Source organism: Rana temporaria, chromosome 5, assembly GCF_905171775.1.
Source record: "Rana temporaria chromosome 5, aRanTem1.1, whole genome shotgun sequence".
Lineage (NCBI taxonomy): Eukaryota > Metazoa > Chordata > Amphibia > Anura > Ranidae > Rana > Rana temporaria.
In genome coordinates, this window is record NC_053493.1 from 351742548 (window position 1) to 351759404 (window position 16857).

A 16857-nucleotide genomic window follows, 5' to 3' on the forward strand; every position below is an offset into this window, starting at 1 on the left:
TCCTCCACCTTCCATTTGAGGATGCCCCCAGAGATGCTCAATAGGGTTTAGGTTTGGAAACATGCTATGTGGTTGCTAGGAAGCAAGTAGGTCTTCCCTGCCTCGTAGAAAGCTAGGATGCTGTGCCCCAGCGGCTGCACTGACATTGGTTGTTGCGGTGGCCACAAAAACTCTTACAAGACCCTTTTCCTAGATAGATGTCCAGGAAAAGGGAGTGGCAGTGAGCGAGCACCCCTCCCTCAACTCCTGAAACTTACCGAGCCACTTGACTTCAAAATAGGGAGAGCATCCTGCCGGGCACTGTGTCTCTGTTTTGATGAGGACATGGGCCTCTGCCCCAAAACCCTGGATCAACTTCTTGTATTGAAAGACAGCTCCTGGGCCCACAGTTGAATATAACCAAAGGTTGGGGTATCCTGGGTGATGCCATTGACCAAATACGGATCTATAATAACCATGTGAAATTCCACGCTAGATGTAAAAATAAACTGAAACAAAAAGTGAAAGAAAATAAAAAGTGCTGCCAACACAGGTTAACAGATACAAACTTTCTACAAATAATTCACAGAGTGCAGTGCTTATCAAAAAAGGTTAATATATAATACATTGCAGAAAACACATAAAAATAATCTATCTTGATCAAAAAAAAAGTGTGCAATGGGTGCTCCCCATAGTCAAAACGCAAAAAAAAAGAAGAAAAAAAACACGATCCAAGGAAAACAGGCTCCAAAAAGGTAAAAAACAGGAAGACATCCCAGAAGTCCAGTGGACATGGAAGTAAAGATGGCTGCTTACTTATTGGCTTTCAATTAATGAAAAGCAGGAGCACTTTAGGAGATAAACCCCAAATGAGTCCACAAAGAATGATGGAACAGCTCTCTGACTCCTGGTTCCACTCCAACATCAAACACGCTCCATAGCCACGCCCCTGATGACATCAACTGTATGACAAAATGCGTAGGGTGGTGGCCTAACGTGACGTCACCACATACATGTTACCGATACTATGATAGCTGCAGCTTGATGCAATTTTGATGCCTATTCATTTCATTCTTAATGTGAGTGGGTTTTTGTTACTTTTAATAAACTTTTAGTAAGAACATACTGCACTATGAGTATTTGAATTGTATATGTCTCTATGGACCGTGATTGAAGTTGGAGTGGAGCCGGGAGTCAGATGGCTGTTTCATCATACATTGCAAACTCATTTGAGGTTTATTCCTAAAGTGCTCCTGCTTTTCATTCATTTGAAACCCAGTATTTTCTGGTAAGCAGCCATCTTTACTTCCATACCCAATGGACTTCTGGGGTGTCTTCCTGTTTCTCCCTTTTTGGAGCCTGTTCTCCTGAATTCGTGGTTACTTACTTCTTCCTATTTTTTTGCCTTTTGTACGTGCAGATACAGACCTGACCATATTTGATGTGTCAGAAGGTCGGCATCTTTTTCTTTTTGACAAGCTGGAGGGCGCCATTTATCATGATTGATGTGGATCTACGTCAGTAGATGATGTCATGAGCGATGGATTTAGGCAAGGTACCCACTGATGTGGTGCAATTTGAATAATTTTTCTGGTGCAATTTCAAGGAGCGCATCCAGTGCAATGTGTTATGTTTTAGATGCGATTCCAATGCGATTTTCATATAGGTTTGTTTTGTTTCTGACTCTCCCCTCATTTTAAGATCACATTGCATTCACACTGCATATACTGTATGTGAAAAGTCTCCATAGAAAATCATGTTAATTCACTTACCATGCGATTCAATGCATTCGGGAACACACCAAAATCGCATCAGTCTGAACCAGGGCTTACACTTTTCTTTCTTAAAGCGGGGGTTCACCCTAAAAACTATTTTCTAACATTACATTGAGCTTACTCTCGACATTGACAGTATGCCGATTTTTTTTTTTTGCTGTACATACCTCGTATAGCTATTTTCTTATCATCACGTCAATCACTAACTGCTGCATAGGAACGCCCACTCCCGCGGGATTCACTACCCGGAAGCCGGGTAAGAAAATAGCTATACAAGGTATGTACAGCAAAAAAAAAAAAAAAAATCGGCATACTGTCAATGTCGAGAGTAAGCTCAATGTAATGTTAGAAAATAGTTTTTAGGGTGAACCCCCGCTTTAAGAAAGGACCTTTAGGCCTGAGGTCTGCTCATTTACACTGTATTTTTTCTCCTTTTTTTGTGAATGAGTAACCCTAATGCCGCACACACGATAATTTTTTGGCATGAAAAAACGTTGTTTTTAAAAAAATGTAATTTAAAATGATCATGTGTGGGCTTCACATCATTTTTCAGGTTCTGAAAAACGACAATTTTTTTTTTTCGAACATGATTCATTTTTTAACGTCGTTTTAAACAATGTCTGTTTTCAGGTTGTAAAAAATGATCGTGTGTGGGCTAAAACAATGTTAAAAACCTGCGCATGCTCAGAAGCAAGTTATGAGATGGGAGCGCTTGTTTTGGTAAAACTACCGTTCATAATGGAGTAAGCACTTTCATCATGCTGTATCAGACAGAAAAGCGTGAATCGTCTTTTACTAACATCAAATCAGCGAAATCAGCCCAAAGGCGAATGGAACTTCCCCTTTATAGTGCCGTTGTACGTGTTGTACGTCACCGCGCTTTGCTAGAGCATTTTTTTAAAATGATGGTGTGTGGGCAACCTCGTTTTAATGATGAAGTTGGAAAAACGTTGTTTTTTCTACATACCGAAAAACTTAGTTTTTTTTTTTCATGCTGAAAAATGATCGTGTGTACGCGGCATTACTCATTCATGATTACCTTTGAGAATACTTATCTGGTGGACAAAGAACCACCCTAGTCGAAGTAATCTGTAGGCTTATTGTTACCTGTTAACCATGCAGCTTGCAATATCTGCAGCCATATCAGGCTATTGGGACTATGGCAAAGAGTACATGGTACAAATGAACAATCTGCTATTGATAAGAAAATGACTAGAAATTATGATAAATATATTTGGTAGCATTGGCATGCAGTCATATTTCCAGGGACTTATCTGTCATAGAGCAAAGTGTAGAGCCTGTGCTTTGTTGATCATTTGGGTGGCTAAATTGGATAGTTACCACACCACATTGTGTCTGTGCCAAGCACTCGTGAGAGTGTATGAGTTATTGCAACACAACGCACAGACAGTCCCCATATTTCTGATTTGTGTTTGCAAGGGACCACGATGAACTGCAACTCTGATCAGGTGTTACTGGGCGCTGTATCGATGCGTAATAAAATTAAAGCGTTTGTTAACCCAACAACAATTTAAATTTTTTTGGGATTCTAGGTCTCTCAAAGCAGATTACACAGCACAGCGCTTGTGCTATGTAATCTTCCCCCTTCTAAACTGTAAAAGAAAAAACTAAACCTACCACTTCCTGTATGCCCTCTCTAATCAGACCACGATAACCAGGGCTGCTCCGCCCTGATCACCGTGGTCAAAGTGAAAGGGTAATGGTAGCGATCTGCGATTTTTATCGGGACTGCAACATTATGCCGGACATATCGGACACTTTTGACACTATTTTGGGACCATTACACTGATTTCTGTCGACTAAAATGTACTGGAGGTTTTAGTCAACTAAAATGTAGGACAGTAAACTAAAATCTACTGGAGATTTAGGGCCAGATTCTCAGTGGAGATACGACGGCTAGTATCTCTGTGTTGTGCCGTCGTATCTATGCGCCTGATTCTTAGAATCAGTTACACATAGATATCTATTAGATCCGACAGGCGTAAGTCTCTTACGCCGTCGGATCGTAACTGCATATTTACGCTGGCCGCTAGGGGCGTGTACGCTGATTTACGCGTCAAAATATGTAAATCAGCTAGATACGCGAATTCACGAACGTACGCCGTTTACGTTAGGCTTTTCCCGATGTATAGTTACCCCTGCTATATGGTGGCGTAAGTGCGGCGTACCAATGTTAAGTATGGCCGTCGTTCCCACAACGAAATTTGGAAATTTTACGTTGTTTGCGTAACTCGTCCGTGAATGGGGCTGGACGTAATTTACGTTCACGTCAAAACCAATACGTCCTTGCGGCGTATTAGGAGCAATGCACACTGGGAGATTTCCACAGACGGCGCATGCGCCGTTCGTAAAAAACGTCAATCACGTCGGGTCACAGAACATTTAAAACACGCCCCCCTGTTCCAAATTTGAATTAGGCGGGCTTGCGCCGGCCGATTTACGCTACGCCGCCGCAACTTACGGAGCAAGTGCTTTGAGAATACAGCACTTGCCTGTCTAAGTTGCGGAGGCGTAACGTAAATCGGATACGTTACGCCGCCGCAAAGATACGCCGCTGGACGAGAATCTGGCCCTTAGTCAACTAAATATGACTAAAACTTAAACAATTGCAGAAGACTAAAATGGGACTAAAACTAAAATGTCATTTTAGTCCCAAAGCCCCATACACATGATCAGGATTTTGCCCGGCCAAACTCACATCGGAGTAAAAGAGAACATGTTCTCTATCTAAACTCCAATGGAATTCATCGGAATATCTGATGGAAAAACTCAGATGGGGCATACACACAGTCAGAATTTCCGATGGAAAAAGTCAGAGGGACTTTTTCCATCGGAGATTCCCATCGTGTGTACGGGGCATAACACTAAAACTAAATTGAAATTTGCTGCCAAAATTAACACTGGAAGGGATTTAGTAGGATACTTCAAATTAACTATTTACAGGTGAGGACAACTCTCTGTAGCAGATTATATGTAGGACCATACAGCGCCTGTATGGAATAAACAAGTCCCTTTGTAGCAGAAGGAACTCTTCTTCTTCAAGACACTATCCAGTGTCCCCTTTCGCTTGCACCTAAAAGCTGACCTCTAGCACCCAGAAGCTGACCTCTAGCACCCAGAAGCTGACCTCTAGCACCCAGAGGGAGATCTAACAGCATATGTTTGTTCTAATGCATTTATTGATTATAAACTAAATTTACATTATTTGGCAGGTTTACATTAAAGATTGACTAGAACTTTATTTAGAATACATATCATGATCCAGAGAAGTATTCTGAGGCATCAGCATTAAACTTAGTTGAGAAAACTCAAAATATCTAGAATCTAGGAGGATTACATTGCAGCTTGGATGTCAGAGAAGGAGAAGCTCAATGTGAAACAAAAGTGCTGATTATAAACCAGCTCCGCTTTCCTGCAGCTTCCCTCCCACCTCGCCAGACACATAATGGATTCTGTAGAGGTGAATGCTGAAATGTGACAGTGTTCTGTACCCTGAGAAGAGCCAACACTGGTTTATCTCAAAGATGGAGTCTCTGAGACAGAGATGATTTCAGTGCATTACCATCAACCTGCCACCGCTGAGAGGTAAATTGAGCACAGATTGTGTATACAAAAGACCAAAACAATAGCGGGATACACTAACATTTTAGATTTTGAATCTAAAAAGTACACAAAATGTAACCATGAAGAAACATACAAAGGGGTCTATGTATAAATTATGGAATGTGACTTTAACCTCTTTGCCACCGCGCCATAGACAAATGACGTCTACAGTGCGGTCGAGTTGTTCTGGGAGGACGTCCCTGGGAGTATTGCAGAGTATTGGGGGTATTGCGGGGTATCCCTGGGACGTCCTCCCAGAATCCTTCTCTCGCGCGCCCCAGGGGGCACGCTCCCGGAATCATCCGTGAGTGCCGGGTCTAGAAGACCCGGCGCATCACAGATCGCTATAAATTTACGCTGATAGCGGCCGTTTACCACTTGATCGCTCCGTCAAATGATGGAGCGATCACTTGTAAACAAACCGGCGTCATGTGATGACGCCGGTTCCTCCCTCTCCTCTCTGTACCGATCGGTACAGTGCGAGAGGAGAGAGGGGAGAGCGGAAGCAGCAGCAGCTGCTGTGGGCTGGATCTGTGACAAATGCAGTCACAGATCCAGCCATCCATCCCTCCCTGTGCAATACTCTGCAATAACACCAATACTCTGCAATACCCCCCATACTCTGCAATACCCCCCATACTCTGCAATACCCCCCATACTCTGCAATACCCCCAATACTCTGCAATACCCCCAATACTCTGCAATACGACCCATACTCTGCAATACGACCCATACTCTGCAATACGACCCATACTCTGCAATACGACCCATACTCTGCAATACGACCCTTACTCTGCAATACCACCAATACTCTGCAATACCCCCAATACTCTGCAATACCCCCAATACTCTGCAATACCCCCAATACTCCGCAATACCTGCTAATATGACAGAAACAAGATTTTTTTTTTTTTTTTTTACAGAATTTTCAATGTTTTTTTCTTTTATAGCGCAACAAATAAAAAACCCAGAGGTGATCAAATACCACCAAAAGAAAGCTCTATTTGTGGGAAAAAAAGGACAACAATTTCAGATGGGCACAATGTTGTATGACTGAGTAATTGTCATTCAAATTGTGAGAGCACCGAAAGCTGAAAATTGGTCTGGTTAGGAAGGGGGTTTAAGTGCCCAGTGGTCAAGTGGTTAAGAAACATTCTATGGCGGAGAACCATCCAGGAGTCATTATTTCTCCACCAGCAAATGTTTAGGAAATTCACATTCTCTGGTTTATAAATGGACACCTTTTATTTATTAATTTATTTATTATAGGTACTGATATTGCGTCGTTTTTTTACGCCTCACTTTACATACATACAGTATCTCACAAAAGTGAGTACACCCCTCACATTTTTGTAAATATTTTCTTATATCTTTTCATGTGATAACGCTGAAGAAATGACACGTTGCTACAATGTAAAGTAGTGAGTGTAAAGCTTGTATAACAGTGTACAATTGCTGTCCCCTCAAAATAACTCAACACACAGCCATTAATGTCTAAACCGCTGGCAACAAATGTGAGTACACCCCTAAGTGAAAAATTGGGCCCAAAGTGTCAATATATTGTGTGGCACTATTGTTTTCCAGCACTGCCTTAACCCTCTTGGGCATGGAGATCACCGGAGCATCACAGGTTGCCACTGGAGTCCTCTTCCACTTCTCCATGACGACGTCACAGAGCTGTACACACAATCAGTCCATCAGATTAAAACGGTCTGATGGACTAAAAAATCGATTGTGTCAGAACACGGTGACGTAAAACACAACGACATGCTGAAAAAAACGAAGTTCAATGCTTCCAAGCATGCGTCGACTTGATTCTGAGCATGCGTGGATTTTTAACCGATGGTCGTGCCTACTAACAATCGGTTTTGTCCTATCGGTTAGGAATCCATCGGTTAAAATTTAAAGCAAGTTGGCTTTTTTTTAACCGATGGTTAAATAACCTATGGGGCGCAAACACGATTGGTTTTGACCGATGAAAACGGTCCATCTGTTTAACCTATGGTGTGTACGAGGCCTTAGAGACCTTGCGCTCCTCCACCTTCCATTTGAGGATGCCCCACAGATGCTCAATAGGGTTAGGTCTGGAGACATGCTTGGCCAGTATGTCACCTTTACCCTTAGTTTCTTTAGCAAGGCAGTGGTTGTCTTGGAAGTGTGTTTGGGGTCGTTATCATGTTGGAATATTGCCCTGCAGCCCAGTCTCCGAAGGGAGGGGGTCATGCTCTGCTTCAGTATGTCACAGTGCATGTTGGCATTTATTGTTCCCATAATGAACTGTAGCTCCCAGTTTCAGCAGCACTCATGCAGCCCCAGACCATGACACTCCCACCACCATGCTTGACTGTAGGCAAGACACTCTTGTGTGCACTCAACTTCGTCTACCATGGCAAGGTCAGTTCTGAGTGCAACTTGTCCTGTTAAACCGCTGTATGGTCTTGGCCACTGTGCTGCAGCTCAGTTTCAGGGTCTTGGCAATCTTCTTATAGCCTAGGCCAGTGATGGCGAACCTTGGCACCCCAGATGTTTTGGAACTACATTTCCCATGATGCTCATGCACTCTGCAGTGTCATTGAGCATCATGGGAAATGTAGTTTAAAAACATCTGGGGTGCCAAGGTTCGCCATCACTGGCCTATGCTATCTTTATGTAGAGCAACAATACATTTTTTCAGATCCTCAGAGAGTTCTTTGCCATGAGGTGTCATGTTGAACTTCCAGTGACCAGTATGAGAGAGTGAGAGCAATAACACCAATTTTAACACACCTGCTCCCCATTCGCACCAGAGACCTTGTAACACTAACGAGTCACATTTCACCGGGGAGAGCAAATGGCTAATCGGGCACGATTTGGACATTTTCACTTAGGTGTGTACTCACTTTTGTTGCCAGCAGTTTAGACATTAAAAGAGAAGTATGGGAATGCGGTTTATCATACTTACCTATGTGGATACAGTATCGAACCGATGCTGCATCTGTTCCTAGGCATCTCTCCACTGAGAACCGAGGAATCAAACATCCACAGCACACCTGCATCCGCTGTCATCTGACACACGACTCAACTGGAAGCCCAGCAGCTAGCTCGACTACCGGCACTCGTGCCACCTGTCTACTCTACCAGGGGCCCGAGTCAGAGGTGTAAGAGAGGCATTACTCTGCATATCAGGCTCTTCCTACCATGTAAGTGACAACTTGTATAAAAATTGTATTTCACGGTATAACCATAATCACTGTACAGCGTAGCACGATACTCGCTCACTGATCATAGGATTCACGTCCGCTGTGATACCCGAGTAGAGATTGCAGCAGCTGACAGATTCACAAGCCGTATGGTCACACCTAGACGCATTTCATCATTATATCTTTATTAATAGGCCTATTCAGATGACTAAAAGACAACTAAAAATTAAATACATTTTTAGTCAAAAGACTAAAATACGACTAAAACTAAAATGCCATTTTAGTCAAAAGTCTATGACTAAAACTACATTTAATAGATATCACAACGGCTAAATCTGTATCTGTAGTGCATGTTCAAAGCTTAATATCATAAATAATAAACATTGTATTTGATTTTTAATCCAGGAGTATGTTTGGCAGTTCTAAAGGAATAATGCATTACATTTAACAAAACCTATCACATTTTAGTAGACTAAAATGTACTGGGGATTTTAGTTGACTAAAATTATTCTAAAACTAAAACAACTCAGATGACTAAAACACAACTAAAACTAAAATGGATTTTAGTCAAAAGACTATAACTAAAACTAAATTGAAATTTCATGTCAAAATGATCACTGGTCCCAGCTGAGTCTGTGTTTTCTGCAAGCGAGTGTACAGTATATAGCTGTACATAGGAAGAGTTGTCCCTGAAGTTTCTGAAGTTAAGTGGGCATCCCATAATTTCCCTAATCCCTAGCCAAGTTTTATCAACCTCAATAAATACAAAAACAAAGTGCCTCACAAAAATTTGGTGTCCCTGGCTGTGCAGGGTGGGGGATCTCTATTCACCAGTGGCTCCTACATAGGGTGCACTACATTTATATATATATAGAGAGAACCACTAAAAAGGATGGTATTAGACATGTGCACAACAAAAATTTTCGTATTTTTTTGTTCCGTTTCATCTCGTTCCGTAAAGATTCGTAATTTTGTAAAAATCAAGTTTTCCTATTCGGACCCTTTCGTATTTCATAAGACGCAAGATTTCCTATTCGGACCCTTTCGTATTTCATAAGACGCAAGTTTTCCTATTCGGACCCGTTCGTATTTTCGTAACAGTTTTATTTTCGTTTATACTGAATGATTCGTAATTCTGTCTAATTTATTTTCGTTGATTAAAAATTTGTAATTTTGTTAGATAATAATTTTTGTTTAATGGATTCATTGTTTTGTACTTTCGTAAATACGTAGCAACACGCGGCTAATCCATATTAAGATATACTTTCTCTTATGCCCCGTACACACGATCAGACTTTTTGCCAACAAACGTCAAAATTAGCGTTTTCCAAAAAATCCGACCGTGTGTAGGCTCTATCGGACAAACTTTTTCGGTTTCAAATGTCCGGCCAACTCCCTTCAGAAAAAAATCCACGGAAAAGTTTGTTTGAAGTCCGATCGTGTGTGCTTTACACTGTCCAATGTGACTCAGCACAAAAGAGATAAGCTGATTGGCTAAGATATTAAGTAATCACTCACAAACTACACTGCCCAGTGCCCATTCGAAAGAACTATACAAGTACACAAATTTACGAACAGACAAAAAACGGATTTACAAAACACACAAATGAAAATACGAACATACGAATGAAAATACGAACAGACAAAGGATTTAAAATACGGAATGCAAATTGTTCGTTATAGATGTCATTTTCGTTCTTTTGTTGTTTCGGTGTTTCGTATTTTAGTAAGATTGTCCAATCATATGTTCGTATTTTCACTTGTTCGTTATTTTGCTTATTCGTAATTCCGTAATTTTCGTATTTTGGTTCTTTCAGCTTTTCGGATGTTCGAATTGATCCGAATGTACGAATACTAACAAATTTGTACGAAAATCCATTCTTTACGAACGGGAACGCACATGTCTAGATGGTATGTCGTAGTTCTGATGATGTATCTGATATCAGCCTACTTATGTATTTGTTTAACCTCCCTGGCGGTCTTCCCGAGACTGACACGGGGTTAGATTTTCTTGCTACTATCGGTAACCCCGTGTCAGTCACGGGCTTGCCTCGCTAGATCCACAGGCACTTTTTACTTACCTTGTCCCTGGATCCAGCGATGCCACCGCGCTGTGTGAGCGAGCGGGACCTCGCTCGATTCACATAGTGCTTCCGTGTGACGCCGATCTCCGTTCCCTGCGACGTTACGACGCACGGGGACGGAGAACGGCGCCAAATTCAAAAACGTAAACAAACACTTTACATACAGTATACTGTAATCTTATAGATTACAGTACTGTATGTAAAAAAAACACACCCCCCTTGTCCCTAGTGGTCTGTCCTGTGTCATGCATGTCATTTTATATAATAAAAACGTTTCTTTCTCCCTGCAAACTGTAGATTGTCCATAGCAACCAAAAGTGTCCCTTTATGTCAAAAATAGTTTTAGATCAGCTAAAAAACAGCGATAATAAATTATAATCACTTGCAGAATTGTGCGATAGCGATTTGTGGGGAAATTCGTCATAAAAAAAAAAAAATAATGACAGCAACAATTCTGCAACTGAGCAAATTTCAGTGATTTTAATTTGATTACATTATTGAATAATTTTTATTATAATTATATTATTATTTGTTATAATTATTTATAATTATTTATTATATTATAATTTATAATTTTGTTTTTAAAAAAATGTCATACCTGGGATGCCTATTAGACTCTTGCTTGGTCAGATTTAAGTGAGTTATTTCTAAAAATTACAGACCTACAATATAAAACGCCAAATTTCCTTGCAAATAATGGTACCGCTTTCAGCACCTTTTTTCTGACAGAATCATACCGCCAGGGAGGTTAATGTAATACAGTGTTTCTCAACTCCAGTCCTCAAGGCGCCCCAACAGGTCATGTTTTCAGGCTTTCCATTATTTTGCACAGGTGATTCGACCTGTCGGTGCAACTTGAGGACTGGAGTTGAGAAACGGTGATGTAATACCTTTGACCTGGTTTGTACAATACAACTTATGTTAAATAAAGGGAAAAAAAGATGGTATATTCCCTTGAAAAATAATCCAACAGTGGCATATCCCATAATTTTATCCTCACAGGATTGTTTATAAAAAGTCTATTCAATAGAGAAGCACAGTACATTTTAGTGAATATGGCAAAGCGGCATTGTTACATCCTATAGTGCTGCCTCAGCAAAGCATTTCTGGAAATGGTTACACTTGCAATATAGGAGCAATGGTAGATCGTATCTAATCAAAGGCAAAGGAGAAAGAGGCAGTGACACAAGGTCAGGATTCGGAAGATGTATAAAAAACATGCCTAGTAGCTGCAAAGATGTATACTTGGACAAAACATTCTTTGGCTTTAAGTAGAACTCTATAAAACAACTGTGTTCGCTCTTTGCTCCACAATAGTTTATAGATGGCCTTGCTTTTACACAGACTAGTAAAACAAAACACACAGACGTCTACCATTTTATTACCTGTTAAAGTACACCTCACACCTGTTGAAACCTACTGATACTCTTATAACAGTAAAATGCACGCACCTATAGATGCCTACACACACCTTAGGATGTCTTCTAAAGCAGTGGTCATCCACCCTTTCCTCAGGGCCCACTAACAGGCCAGGTTTGCAAGATAACTGAAATACATGACAGGTGATATCATTTTCTGCTCAGTGATTGCAGTATTCTAGTCTGCATCTCCCCAAGGTAATACATAAAACCTGGCCTGTTAGTGGGCACTGAGGACAGGGTTGATGACCACTGATCTAAAGCATCTCAAGACCTTCCAAGTTCTGCACTTCTCTCCTATGCAAATTGACAATTTAGAGCAGTGTTGGTAGTTGGACTTCCAAAGGAGGAAGACAGGGGGCCGGAGAACACAGGGCTGGAGGAGAAGGACACAGCGGATGCTGGGGGGATGATCGGTGTGGCAGAGGGACGGTTGTGAGCACCAATCTCCCTGTATGGCATTTTAGCTTACAGCCATGGGAGGGAGAGAAGGAGAAGCGGCTGTCTGAAAAGCCAAGCAGGGAGATCGGTGCTCACAACTGTCCCCCCACCCGCCACACTGATCATCCTCCTGATCAAGGGACAATAATCCACGTGTGCAGTGTGGGTCACAGTGCCCCCTTTTTCGGGGTCCCATGTGCAGTGTGGGTCACAGTGCCCCCCCCCCCCCTTTCGGGGTCCCATATGCCACTGTCCTGATTACTTTGTCTATAAATTATTTGTACACAAAATACATACAACTGCCCTATGCACATAGATAGTGAGAAAGTGAAAATCTGCACAACGTAAAATTTCAGGTGTTTTCCCATGTCCAGGGTGGTGCAGGTGCTGTGTCCAGCCTGCCATACAAGTGAATGGCTGTACGCAGCCATACTCTTGTAAATGTCTATGCTTCTGGGTATTAGCGTTTACCCACACATGCACGCACAACATGTTTACCAAATGTGAAAGTTTCAAAATTCTGGAAATACGCTGTACACATATGCGTAGGTAAACACCAATACAGGGAAGCATCATCATACACACGAGTGGAGTTTCCGTCAGAAAAAAGTTGGATGGTTTTTCAGACGGTATTCCGCTCAAGCTTGGCTTGCATTCAAAACGGTCACACAAAAGTTCTCTGGACTTTCAAAAGTTAAGAACGCGGTGACATACAACACTACGACAAGGCGAGAAAAAGAATTTTCCGATAGAAATTTTTTCCATCTGAAACTGCTCTCAAACTTTTGCTGGCAGAAATTCCACCAGCAGAAGTGTGATGGAGCATACACCAATTTCCAATTGAAAAGCTCACATCAGACTTTTGCTTGCGGAAATTCCACTTGTGTGTATTGGGCATAAGAGTACAGCCACATTCAGTCATTTACTTGTATGGCTGGCAGTATGCAGTACCTATGGCTTCCCAAAGGTGGGAAAACACCTGGAATTTCATACCAAGCAGATTTTTATGGCAAACACCGGAAGTCGCTCCCTCTGCATGAGTGCCATTCAGAAAACATTTTGCATTTTCTCAATAAAGGACTAGATGACGTGGCGATTGTGACATCACCACCTTGCCTCTCCACCTCATCCAGTCATTGAGAAAATGCAAACATTTTCTCTGAATGGTGTCCATGCGGTAGAGAATTGTGTTAGACACACTAGCAGATTTAGATGGATTTCACTAACAAATTAAAGCCGAATTCCAGTTAACAATTTTTAAATAATTAAAGTGATTGTAAAGTCTTGTTTGAAAAAAAAAAAACATGTCATACCTCCTCTGTGCAGGGGTTTTGCACAGGTCAGCCTGGATCCTACTTTTCTCGGGTCCTTGCTGTTCCTGGCCCCTCCCTCCTGTCTAGCAGCTTGCTATGGGCACCCGAGGCGAGCTTCAGCTCTGTGTGTCCATTCAGACATGGAGCTGTCGTTTGGCCCCGCCCCTCTCTCTCCTGATTGGCTAATTGACTTTGACAGCCACAGGAGCCAATGGCCCAGATGATGTCCTTGGGACGAAACGCGTTGTGCGGACCCCACAGTTGCTACTACTTTGCACAAAGCGCTTGTACATCCATCTAAATGTAAGTGTTCTTGGTACATTACATTTTCAACATTCAACACAGAGTTATGCTATGTGAATGTTTTTTTCTTCCTAATCTATGGTACACACCCTTCCATACACATCCAGGATTTTTTTTTTGGACCATCGTATCCTGTGAGACCATCGGGTAGCCAGCTATCTTCGTCTGTGGTATAATCCATTCCTCTGCTGTTTGGTCACTCTTGCTACAGCCATTGGAGACACATACAGGATTGCCTAGGTTCCATCGTGGTTTTACCACACAAAGCTCTGTTTGACCCATCTGAACGTAGGTTCTCCTGGGTTCAAACTCTCTGGTAAGCCCCTTACCTATCGGTGGTGGTTTCTCTTCACGTTAATTCATTTCAACGCTCCTTCAACTCTAGCACCTCTTTGAAGTTATCACCAGGCTTTGGGATTCACCAATATTATTGCTGGACTATTCTATAGTCAGATTTGTATTTTTACACTATTCGTGGTTTTCATATATGGACATTTATTTATATATTTATATCACTTATATCACTTATATCATTTCACTAACAAATTAAAGCCGAATTTCAGCTAACATTTTTTAAGCAATTAAAGTGATTGTAAAGTCTTGTTTAAAAAAAAAAAAAACATGTCATAACTCCTCTGTGCAAGGGTTTTGCACAGGTCAGCCTGGATCCACCTTTTCTCGGGTCTCGGAATTCAGCGGCTGAATAAGGAAAATGTTCATTATGCTATTCGAAATAAAAAAATGGAAATTCTGAACCATTTTATTTCATTGTGGTCCAAAATCGGTTACCAAATCACTTTAGTGGTCCTCGATCTTCAAAGGGTTGAGCACTTCCTGGATCACCAGGTAAAAATAAAGGGGAAAAAATATATAAAAATAAAACTAATTTAGCCACCACATCTAAGAACTGATAAGCTGCAATACGATACAATTTTGTTTTTGGGTTTAATACCACCTAAACAACAATCCTATGGGTAGTTGTGTCCTCCACCCAGCCAAAGAACAAGGGCCATAGTCAACATGTGCAGTGGACCCAAGATCCAGCCCAGACTGATTTAAAGCAAAGACAAAGAGGTGCTATTTGTAAGTATCTAACCCTGTGCAACTACAAGAGGAAGAGCGTAAAGCAAAAATCCAATAAAAGTGAAGTTGTCCCTTAAAGTGGTTGTAAACCCACTTTGACAACTTGCACCTACAGGTAGGCCTAGATTAAAGCTTACCTGTAGGTGCAAGAAATATCTCCTTAACCTACACGGCTAAGGAGATATTTGCAGAAAACACTGCACCGATGTCTACGGCGCATGTGCGCCGTAGACAACGGCGCAGGCGCACTGAGCGTCCCGGCTCTATGAATGGGATTATGCCAGTCCCACGTGCATGCGCGGGATCGTGCCGGTCCCGCGCGCATGCGCAGGAGTGACATCATCGCCGCTCCGGCCAGTCACAGCGCCAGAGCAGCGATACCCGGAAGAAGCTCCGAGGGGACATGGCGGCGGCGGAGAGGAATGAGGAGCACTTTGGGGGTTTCGATTTCAGATAAGTGCCACATAATGAGCTAGTATGCTATGCATACCTGCTCATTATGCCTTTCTCTTGCAGGGTTTTATTTTTTCACGTTTTTTCGGGGGGGGGGGGGGGGGTTTACTTCCTCTATAAGTTAAACCAGTCAATATAAGATGGCAACTGATTTGTTGTTATTTTCCGTTCTTTGCAACTTGCTTTATTTAGTAAACCAAAACGATCCTCTGACTAAGCGCATGGGGTAAGATGCCACCGATTATGCTGTTCTTTTTATAGTTTGGCTCCATTAGTTTATTCCTTCACATTTTCTTATGTGAAACGAAGATTATCTAATGTTGAGAAGAAGATAAGCCGGTTATCGGTTAATGGAAGCTCAATGTTTTACAGAGCATACGGGACGAAGAATTAAAGGTGATTGTCTTGTTTCTATAACAACAGCTGTAAACCTGATTGGACATCAGCTTATAAGGGAATGTTGCTAACAGGGACTTTTTTTTCTAAGCAAAAAAAACATCTAGTGTGTGACAATTATAGAAAATAGTACAACTGCAGGCATGATGTTGCTGTGTTTCCCTTTCACATTGCTAAACGATTCCAGCCTAGCAGTTGTAAGGCATGGGGTTCAAAGATTCAGTCCACCTAAAATTGGTATTTGTGTAGTTAAAGCGAAACTACAACGCATCTGAGCACCACAAAGCAAAAATGCTATTTAATAAATGTTTTATATTCAAAGCAAATTCCCCCATCCATCCATGTCTTAATGGTTTATTTTGCGGAGAAATCACATTAAAAAACACCCCCTAGCATTTTTGCCCGTGTCTATCTGAGTGAGGGCAGATGATTTATGTAGCATTTATTTCCTGGAATCCATCTGCCCTTAGTTCAGGCATGCAGGCAAGTGGACGTTAGTATGCAAGACAAAATCCAGGCACAAGCCATTTGGACAAAAGTCTGGCGCTCGGTTGGCCAAAAATAACATCATGTGTACAAGGCTTTAGGTTCTCATGCGCATATGTCTTGCCCTTGGAAACCTAAAACAGTATACATCCATCAGACAAATGTTGTGTGCCATTATGAAGAAAGGGCCTGTTGGCTTGGTTTGGAGGAACACAATAAAAGTATTCATACCCCTTGGAATTTTCCACATGTTGTCATATTACAACCAAAAACTTAGATTTGTATTTTATTGGGATTTTATGTGATAGACCAACACAAAGTGG